Raw genomic sequence first — 11,603 nt, 5'->3', positions numbered from 1 at the left:
TCTTTGAGCCCATGTTTTGAATCAGATATTCCTGAGAGCTATCCAATCATTCGTAGGGCAAATATTGATGTGCCAGGCATGTCCTAGGCACTGGAGGTAGAATGAGAAGCAGGACAGAGTCTCTATTCTCAAAGAGACACTATTCCTCAGCCCCCCTTCCGATCTGGATCTTTCTTTCCATTCATGAGGCTTGGCTTCTAGGGAGGTTGTTCGCTAACCGCTCTCTCTCTTTTTGTAAGGTCACGTGAAAACACGCATACATATGGACTGAGAACTAGATATATTTGCTTCACTGTCAAATCCCTTCCTTCTCCAAATAAAGAATTGTAATCACTACTCTTCCACCTTGACCCTGATATAGTCCAGGGTAAAATACAAGAAACACAGAAACAAACAGAAATGAAAAGAGCCCAGGGTAAATGTGCCTCTTTTCCCTTGTGACCGAAGACCGATGGACGTCTCCCAGGTCTCTGTGGATGTGGGTGTGTAATACCCACGATAACGCCAAGCATTTGGCACCGGGCTACCAAGGTGGTGCATACACAAGCCAGGCCACCTGTGTGGAGAAGCCTGCTTTATTTACCAGGCAGCATGTGCAGATACGGAGAGTCCAGACTGAACTCAGCGGCGGGCTCACGCTCAGATAAGCAAGGTCAGGCGGCCCTGGGGCTGGGGCAATTACACAAAAGGCAGCTCAAGGCGGCCCCGCAAATAGGTTGCCATTTGCTTCTTGCTTTCTTTTGGGCTCAGGGCCAATGTGTTTCAGGGAGAATTATATTGTAATATTCATTTGCCAAAAAAAGAAAAAAAAAAGAGCTAGGGCTTATTTTTTAGTGAGGATAAGTGTCTTTTTCATGCAAAACATTTTGAATTTTACTGCTCTGGGGCCTCATTTGTCCCTTTTAAGGTAAGTGGGTTTTTAAAAAAATTGTTGGTCTTTTGCTTGTTTTTGCAACCATTCTGTGAAGTCTATTTTTTTGTGTGATTCACTGTTGCCTATAAGTAAGCAGTTCTTCTTCTCTCTCTCTCTTTTTTGGGCCACACTTGCAGCATGTGGAAGTTTCCAGGCCAGGAATTGAACCTGTGCTATAGCAGTGATCCAAGAGGAGCCGTTGCAGTGACAACACTGGATCATTAGTTCCCACTGTGCCACAAGAGAACTCCAAGCAGGTTTTTTTTTTGTTTGTTTTTTGTTTTTTGGTTTTTTTTTTTTTGTTTTTTCCTTTTTAGGGCTGCACCTGCAGCCTATGGAAGTTCCCGGGCTAGGGGTTGAATCAGAGTTGCGGCAGCAGGCCTTCGAGACAGTCAGAGCAACTCAGAATCCGAGCCATGTCTTCGACCTATAACACAGCAAAGCTGGACCCTTAACCCACTGAGGGAGGCCAAGGATCCACATCCTCCTGGATAAACTGCTGAGCCAAACGGGGAACTCCAAGAAAGCAGTTCTTTTTTTTTGTTTGTTTATTTTTCCTGTGGCATATGGAGGTTTCCAAAGTCGAATCAGAGCTATACCTACTGGCCTATGCCACAGCCACAGTAACGCTAGACTCGAGCCATGTCTGTGACCTACACCACAGCTCACGGCAACAGCGGATCCTTAACCTTCTGAGTGAGGCCAGGGATGGAACCTGCATCCTTATGGATACTTGTCAGATTCGTTTCCTCTGAGCTGCAATGGGAACTCCCAGCAGTTTTTTTTTTTTTTTTCTTAAATGAGAGTAATGTAACCGCTATATATGACCAGCTCTGTATGATGTATTCTATATGTCTTTCTATCCACATACACTTTTGATTGAGGAAGTTTCCCAGAGATGCTAATGGGAAATTAGCCTTTGGATGAAGATTTTTACAAAGAATTATGCATAGTAAATATAGTAATTCCTAATTTGTAAAAATGACTTTCAAATAAACAATTTAGCTATGTGTCTAAGGAGCAACTTCTTTAATTGCCCTGTGATAAGCGAGTGAAACCCACATCTGGATAACAGACAGCAGTAAAATCTGTCAATAAAACCAATATCGCTATGCCTCACCAGCTCTGCTCACTTGTTGGATGGCTGAAAGCAGAATTTTAATGGGGAATTATTTAAAAGATATTTAGGCTTGCTGGAACACGTCTTGGCTTGTATGATATGATTTGGTGATTTTTTTTTTTTTTTTGATCCTTCAAAGCTATGCATAAAGGAGCAGAGCCCAATCAAAAAAAACATTTAGGTGAAAAGTTTCCTCCTTTGAAGATGGAGGTGTCGGAAAGGAGGACCCAGCCAGGATTATCAGAGCTCGGATCAAATGTTGATTGTGCCTGTTTCTCATGTAAGAACATTGCGTACTCTGGCCCGGTGCGATTACCATCTAATTAGGCTAAACTTCGCTTGAAGTTGGTAAATACTTTCATCACCGTAGAGCTCTTGGCTTCCTTATGATGTTTATTATTATTAAACATTTTCTTCCATTCGATTTGCTGAACTCTTAATCTATTAGGTGATTTTAAAACATCACCCTGATTTGTATGGATGAGAATTACCATGATTTTCTATTCAAGGTGGGAGATTGAACATACTTAGATTATCTTTCAGGAAGCCACAATCCAAGATGAAGACCCAGAGAGGAGGTAAGACTGCAGGGACTGTGGCCTCTAGCTGCCCTGCAGGCTGTTCCAGTGTCTTTCTGATAACAGGCCCTTTGTTTTCCTTTCAGTGCGAATCCTGCCCTTTCCACAGGAACTTGGTGGGGCTGAAGGTCACAGTGGGCTGGCCTCTCCTTGCTGCAGCAGCCAGGCACATGACTCAGAGTATCCCTTGGCATGGCTACAAGGATTGGTTCAGAAACGGGCACATGGACCAGTTTCAGCCAAACCCTGACGGCCTCCTCTGAAATGTTTTGGTTGGAGTTGGCCATTTTCTTCTGGAGTTGCTACACAGAGAGGATGGGGCTGGCAGCCATGGAAGTCACCTGGGAGGGACACAGGTTGAAGAAGGAAGCCAAGCTTGATCAGAAGAGGTGAGGTATGGCAAAATGGAATCCTCAAGACATTATTTAGGTCCCGAAGCCAGGTGTGCCTGAAATCAGTGATTCTTCTAGGCTTTCCAGAAATATGGGATTGCCCTTTTTGCAAGGGCTAGTTTTGAGTTTTTGGAACTTGAAACACAGAGAGTCATGATTAATACAGAAGGTTACCTGTTGGATTAGGCAACATCCAAAACAGATGCACCTTGATGTCAAAGCCTAAGTAAAATTAGCAACAAATCCCACCAAAACAGGGATCACATCTACTCAGTGGAAGATACAGTTTGGATAAAACAGTCCTGTAAAATTCAACAAAATATATTGATAGTTATTGTTAGAATCTCCAAAAACCATTTTATACTACATTTCCACATAACTTCTGCTTCAGTAAACACTGTATTTTTATGGAGGGCATCCTCTTGATGAGAGATTCACTTGGTTTGTTGAGTTATGCATAAAGTGATATGGGGGGGGAAGCACACTGCACAATAAAAGCAAACGAGAGCAGCCCCCTTTCCTACTTGGTGGTTATAAATACTGCCTCCAAATTGGCTGAATCTTGTCTCCGTTCTCTTCTGAGGATGTATTACTGCTGCTGGGCTTGAAACAAAGAACCCGTGCCCAGCTCTTTCTGATTTAATCCCCAAATTTTCTGATCTCACTGGCTGACCTTCACCTTCTAGGCTTGATTAACATTCGCACCTTCATCTTGTCTTCATTCTGTCGTTTCTCAGCCCTGATCTAGTGTGTGAGTCCCCCTTACTGCCACCCCCAAGCCATCGTGCTTCTGGGCTGGGCATGGTCAGTAACAGTTCCTTAGGTAAAACTCTTCCTGGATTGACCTGCCCTCTGGGATGCTTCCTTCTCTCACACTGACTTTGAGAAGTTGCCCTGCCTCTCACATCCTGCCTGTCATTTCTAGGCCATGTCTTTAGAGTCATTAAGGGAGCCTTCCCTACTCCGGCTTCTGAAGGCTAAAATCTTAGAGATTCATTCCTTTGTCTCTTTCCTCCTTGGATAAAATAGTATCTCTGCGAGAATAACACAAGAAGTCTCATCATGCTGAATGTTGTGTCCATTCCACTGTCTCCCTGGTGTGTAGCAGCAATGGGGACTCGGGTGGGGTTAAGCCAGCTCCAGGGAGGCAGGGAGACTGATGTGTCTCAGCCAATCGGGGCAATCTTTTCCCTCTGATCAGCTGTTGGTTCAGAAACTCAGATTGCAGCATTCTGTGAATGACAGCTCAGGGGTAAATGGCATATGCCCTTCCAAACAGAGAGAAAAGAAGTCTTTTGATTCAAGGGCTGGGGAGAGCATCTTTCTCTGCATCCCTCATTGCCCCTCATTGGATGCAAACATGGAAGCATAGGGCCCTAACTGATTCGTGTAGCCATCCTATAACCTCAGGGGAAAACAACCTTCAGATGGAGCTGACACTGCATTGAGCAGAAAAGAGAGATAGAAAGAACTTGAGTGTTTCATGACACTGTCCAGTCCAAGGATCATCCAATCCTTATCAAGACCTCCAGAGAAGTAAGACATACATTCTGTGTTAAAACCCTTAGATTTAAAACAGCTAATGTAACTAATACAATGGGTTTGCGAGTGTTCTTTTCTGGGATCAGGTTTTGAGTCCAGGAGAATAAATAGAGCTGGGAAGAAAGTAAAAGGAAAATAGTTCCCAGAAGAGGAACTGGAGAGGGTGGAATATAGAGAAAGGGAAAAAAAGTATGAAAAGAAACTTTTCATACTTTGCAATGTGCTGGAGCTCTATCTGTGTTGTCTGGAGATGTGATTACTTTTTCTCATTAATCAGGGATAAAGACTCTTTTTCTGTGATTTTCCTTGACGCCCTCTAGATCATGCTACACTGAAGGAGAGATCTGCCTAGTGTTTCTGGGCAAAGATCATAAGGTTGCAGCCACAGGTCCAGCAAACAATAATAAGAGCTAATATTAACATTTATAAACCACATTCCACTGTGCAAAGGGCTGCTACTACTTGATTTCATAGGAACCTGAGACCAATTCCCTGGAGTGGATTTTTATCATCCACATTGTACAGATGAGACAACGAAGACTCAGGGAGATGAATTCAAGGGCACAGGACCACCTGGCTGGTGCAGGGAATCCAGGATGAAACGCTAGCATTCTGACTTAGGGGTTTCAGTGCTTCCACCACCCCACACTGCTGCTCTGCCATTCCACGTGGCCTCTGCATTCCCTGGCAGGCAGCCGCTTCCTCTAGATTTAGAATCAGCTTTCCCTGTTGGCATCTCTTAGGGAAGGCAGCCCCAGGGCTTTCCTTATCGGTTTGTGGTTGCTAGAATTCTCTTACCATGAAAAGGGCTTTATTTCTTGGCATCTAATCCCCTTCCTTATCTACTCCCTCTTCTCCAAGATTTCACTGGGCTTCCTGTTGGTCTTGAGTTATGAACACCCTGGGTTGACAACGGGAGTCAATTTCTGCCTTTGATTCTAAGGAGAATCCATGGAAAGAATTCTACGAAATGGTAAATTGACTGGATCATTACCGCTTAAGCAGGTCCCAGGAAAGGTGATGAAATGATAGAAAAGTTACCCTTACTGTGAGCGGAGGGTGAATAAGCTCTTTGGTTTTTAGTGACACCCATGAGATGATTGGTGTCTCACCACAGATACGTAAGAAAGAAAAAAGAAGGAAAAAAATGAAGCGAGAGAAGGAGAAGCAAATATCTACACAAACATTGGGCGTCAAAGAGTGTACAGAGGCAATAATTTTCTAACCTCTAAAATTTTTCTCTCATTTTTGAGTTAAATTAAGCATTGCTTGGTTGGCACAATTAGCCATTCTACAGAGGCTCTTGCGCACCCCCGAATGCATTAAATCAGTAATTTAAGTGATGGGCTGATGGAGTTAGCAGCTGACAAAATGGCAGATGTAATCAATAACCCACTGGCTCACAAAGCAGTTGATTTGCACTCCCAGTGCCGATTGTGTTTATTTGTTAATCTCCTGTACAGAGTATAGATAAATTACAAAATGGTATTGATCATTTCCTATAGTTTACTTTTCCTTCTCCCAGTAAGCCCGTACGAATTAAAATGGGAAGTAAAGCTTAGGAATTAATAGGTCAAATTTTGTTTTAGTCATGTTTCCCAGGGCACAGTTGCATTTTTGATGGCCCAAATCCCTCCCTCCCTGCTTTAATGAGGCATGCAGTGGTTAATTGTTTCATTCTGTCTTTTTTTTTTTTTTTTTTTTTTTGGCTACCCTGCGGCATATGGAGTTCCTGGGCCAGGGATCAGATCCGAGCCACATTTGCACCCTATGCCACAGCTGGGGCAATGCGGGATCCTTAACCCACTGTGTCTGGTTGGGGATTGAAATTTGCCATGGTGCTTCAGGAACGCCGCCGAGCCCACTGTGCCACATCAGGAGCTCCTCACTCTGTCTTATAAATATCATGCTTTAGCTAAAGTGAGACTTTAAGAGGGTCAGAAGCTGCCAATCAGGGACTCTTAGGACTTTCAATCATTTTGTCCCCGACTTCCATCCTTTTGGCGGCTTGTGATGTCTTTGAATTCCCTAACATGGGAGATTTGGGTACTGGGGTGTGTGTACTCAAGAAACTGATAGGATGAGTTTCTATGCACTTAAACTTTGTCTTTTATAACCAAGCGGCCGTCACTTTATTTTAAGCACTGACGAAAAAGAGGAGCTCTGAGAGGGAACATTTGACTCATCCTTATCTTTACTTGGAGGATGACAATCATCCTTGGAATCCAGGAAGATGACAATAAGCCACCTAACGGTGGATTCATTTGCTTAGCTTCATTAGGAGGACCGTGAGATTTCTTCTTTTTTTTTTTTTCTTTTTTGTCTTTTTGCCATTTCTTGGGCCGCTCCAGCGGCATGTGGAGGTTCCCAGGCTAGGGGTCTAATCAGAGCTGTAGCTGCCAGCCTACGCCAGAGCCACAGCAACGCGGGATCCGAGCCGCGTCTGCAACCTACACCACAGCTCACGGCAACGCTGGATCGATAACCCACTGAGCAAGGGCAGGGATCGAACCCGCAACCTCATGGTTCCTAGTCGGATTCGTCAATCACTGCACCACAACGGGAACTCCGGACCGTGAGATTTCTTGAGAATAATTAAAATTTGGATTTGGCACAAAGCTTCATTGTTGAATGCAGAAGTTAACATAAGGAGAGATTGTAGATATGCTGGAGGGGAGAGTTACAGTGTAGTTGAGGGTGGGAAAATATCTGCAAGGTTTATCCATATAACTTTTTAAAGTTGTCCTATCAGTATTTTTGTGTAGTCAAAAATGTCCAAGAGAACAGACACCATGGCATGCTCGTCCTGGGCGGTGTTCCTCCGAGTCGATAGAGGGGAACTTGGTAACTGGAGAATCAGTTACCAATCATTCCGAATTTGCATTGACTTAACGAAGACTTTTAATGTCTTGTTTGCTCTTACTTTCTCTAGACTTCACAAGGATTCCGACCTCACAGTTTTGGTATGCATTTACACAGCATAGCTCAGTTGTCCAGGGGTTTTTCTTTTCTTTTCTTCTCTTTTCTTTTTCTACTTTCCATCCTTTCCAAAGTGGAACTGAGATGAGGGATGAGGGCCGGAGAATATTAGGGAGTCATGGGTAGGTCAAGGAATATATGAGCAAGCCTTGTTGCAGCTTCATGCTATTTACAGCTTTTTTCTCTTAAGCTTTCTGATTGGTGTGTGTTTGGCAAGGATGAGAGACAAAAGGAGGCCGTCGTTCCAGTTCCGATTTCAGGGAGAGTAATATGCACAAGAGCTGCAGGACAGGGTCACTGTTATTTAGCACACAGCAGTAATGCTTTTATACCCAATAATCTCCTTGAATCCTTTCAATAACTAGGAGAAAGGCAATATTATTGTATTTGATGGGTGAGGGAAAGGAGATGCAGAAAATTTAGGTAATGAGCTCACACTTGCACAGCTGGTGAATGAAAGTGTTGAGTTTAAATCCAGATTTATCTCCTGCTAAAGCCTGTGCTTTGGTTACTCTACTCCGCTGCTTTTTGGAAAGCAAGGTTTTGAGAAGGTAGAGGACAAGGTGGCCACTGGTTATGTGAGTCTTTCTACATTTGTCACATTCTCGCTCATGTACATCTTCTTCTTGCTTCTCCATCCTCTACACTCAAGCAGAAGCAATGGAGTGGAACCAAAAGAGATACTGGTTGTCACTGATTTAGAAGTAAAAGAAGCTAGTTTTTTTTTTTTTTTTTTCTTTTTTTGGCTCATGGCATTCAGAATTTCCCAGACTAGGGATTGAACCTATGCCACAGCAGTGGCAAAGCTGGATCTTTATCTGCTAGGCTACCAGGGAACTCCAAGCAGCTAGTCTTATAAATTTCAGAGTGCAATTCTTCCATGTTTCCGCATTCTGAACTCAGAGGCTCAGCTTTGTCCATCGAGCAAGTTATCAAGAAATCATTTAGATGGGATTTCCTGTGATACGTAGATAGATTTTAATTCAAAACTGGGGGGTACGAAAGACCCATTATCTTTTATTTGCATCTCAGTCTCTCTCTGTTGGTCTGATCCAGTGATTTTCAAACCTTGGCATGAATAACCCTCATCCAAGGGTGAAGCAGTTGGTGTTCTTTGCTTGCAAGTAACAGAACTCTTTTCTGGCTACTGTAAACAACAAGGATTTAGGCAGCTTTCAGAACCAGAGGGAAGCTAGAGAACAGGGACAGAAAAAGGAGAGAGACAGGCAGCTCCAGGGGTATAAGGAGGAGGAACTGACTTTTTCCCCTCTACCCTCAAGACTGTGTTTTAAATTTACCTTGTCTTTAAATCCTAAGATATAAAAATAACCTAGGTATAGTAGTCAGAATTCTAAGATGGGCCTTAAGAGTCCCACCCCCTGTATACTAGTGTTCTCTAGAGAAATAGAATTGATAGGCCATATATATATATTGATAATGTGTATATGACATATATATATGTAAATATATATAGTATATATTTTGTCTTGTATTTCTGCCATAGACATTTTGCCGTGAGCCTTTTTGCCACAAACATCTTCATGGCATAATTAATTTGTCAGACAATTTTGCCGTAAAAGATAAAACAACGGGTTGACCGTTTGGTTTCATTTCTCCGTGGATGCAATACTCGCATTTGTAAATCACATAAATCTTAGTCCTCATACTGGTCTTACAGAGATGAGAGGACACGGCAGTCTTAAAACAGTGGGTGACAGCCACTCTGCATAAGGACTTGACAGAAAATACAGCGATAAACCTTACTGGAAATGTGAACTAGGAGACTGCCAAGTTTGATTGCACACCATTAGAAAATAACGGATCAGTTTGCAAATGCTTTGGTGATGTGAAGGCCCAGAGGGGAGCCCATATTTCCCATAGCGTTTGGAAAGTCTAGCAAGGGACATGAGACAACGTGCCAACGACAAAGGAGAGTGTAGGGGTCTTCCACTCACAAATAAGCGTCCTAGCATTTGGAAACTGATGCCCCACTTAATGAAGGAAGAAATTTTAGCAAAAAAAGAAAAAGTGTCACGCTGAGCCAGGAGACAAATTAGCAAGCCCCAAACAAACCAAACACAAACCAGTATAAATACCATGAATGAAAGACTTGGAGGACGAACGCTTGGGAACCCCCACAAGGTAAAATTAATTACTTGCACAGTCTTGCCGCAGATCTACACACATTTTAAATGTATTCAAATATTTTATATTTTGCAAGAAAATCTTTTTAGCGTTGTTATTCCTTTCTCATGTTTCATGTTTATGTCCATGTGCATGTCCCTTTCAATTTTTTTGTGGTTTTATGTTTCTTGGAAAAATTGCCTTATGGACAATTAGTTACGTGGTAAAACTGTAAAGTCTTTTAAACGTTGTTATTTCTTTTTCATGCTTCGTTATGTCCTTTTTAATGCCCCTCTTTTTCGCTTACTGTTATTTTATCTTTGAGGGCAAAATTGTCTTAACAGGCCATCACTTATGTGGTGAAAATATTTGTGGCGAAAACGCTTGTGGCAAAGATATTCCCAGGAAAAGTATCTAGAACCTGAATGTGTATCCACACATACACACACAGACAGACAGACACACAAAGGATTTATTATAAGAGTTTGGTCCACATGATTAGGAAGCAGAGAAATTGCACCATCTGATGTTTCAAAGCTGAGGGTCAAGGAAAGCCCGTGCTGTACTTTCAGTCCAAACCCGAAGCTTCAAGAGCCAGAAGCACCATGTCCTAGGTCAAGAGAGAGCAGATTCCCCCTTCCTCAGCCTTTCTGTTCTGTTCAGGCCCTCAACAGGTTGGGTAATGCCTGCTTGCCATGATGAGAGTAAACAAGTCTACCATTCAATTACTTAACTCCTCTGCAAACCTTCTCATAGATACAAGCACAAATGATGTTTTATCAGCTTCCTGGGTACGCTTTAGCACGGTCAAGTTGACACGTAAAATTTGCCATCACATCCTGGTGTACACATCCCATATACTCCCTTCCCCCACACGTAGGGTGAGATTATGAATATGATGGAATATTACTGGCAAGATCAGGTTACTAAGCTGTTGTCTTTGCGTTCATCCAAAGAGGGGATTATCCTAGGTTTGTCTGATCTAATCAGCTGAGCTCTAAAAAGAGGGCTAAGCTTTTCCTGGGGTGAGAGAGTCTATAAGAAAAAGCTTCTCTTGGTGACCTTGAAGCTGAAAACCACCGTGGACAAGGCCATGTGGCAGGGAGCTATGGGGACCTCCAAGAGCTGAGAGGGACCTTAAGCAATAGCCAGCCAGAAGGTGGGACCTCAGTCCTGTAGCTGCAAGGAGCTGAATTCTGAAATCAAGCTAGCTTGGAAGAGGACCAAAGCCTTATTGCAGCCCCAGTGGACTCCTTGAGTTTGGCCCATGAGAGCCCAAGGAGAGAATTCAGCCACACAAGGTCTGGAATTCTAACCTACAGAACTGTTGAGATAATTAACGGATATTGTTTTATGCTGTCCAGTTTGTGGTAATTTTTTACAGAGCAATAGAAAATAAATATATGCCATCAATTTGCTGATAACTCTAAAATTTGTATTTCCAGTCCAGGCCTCTCTCCTGAGCTTTAGTATAATATCCAACCATCTACTTAACGTCTCTACTTCCATGTCTAGTAGACGTTGCCGACTGAACATGGGCTCTCCCCATGGGGCTCCCCATCTTCCCTTTCTCCTAACTCACTTTTCCTACAGCCGTTTTACATAAAAAATGACAACTCTGTACTTCCAGCTGCTTAACTCAAAAGCTTTGACTCATGTTTCATGGTCTGTCCATTGGTTTGAAACTTTGACTCTACTTTCAAAATACTTCCAGAATTAACCTCTTCTCACTAATGCCTTTGCTATCACTTTGATCTATGCCATCGGTGTATTTCACATGGACTAGTGCAAATAGCTTCCAACTGGCCTCCCGGATTTTATCCTGGCTCTCTTACAGTCTATTTTTAATATACCAACCAGAGTGAGGTTGTTACATGAAAGCTCAGTCACTCATCTGCTTAGAACCTTCGATGTCTCTCTGGTAGACCAAGTCATTAGTCCCAATTCTCCATCTC

The sequence above is a fragment of the Phacochoerus africanus genome, chromosome 3, assembly GCF_016906955.1.
Source record: "Phacochoerus africanus isolate WHEZ1 chromosome 3, ROS_Pafr_v1, whole genome shotgun sequence".
NCBI classification, from domain to species: Eukaryota; Metazoa; Chordata; class Mammalia; order Artiodactyla; family Suidae; genus Phacochoerus; species Phacochoerus africanus.
Note: the sequence above shows the minus strand (reverse complement) of the source record.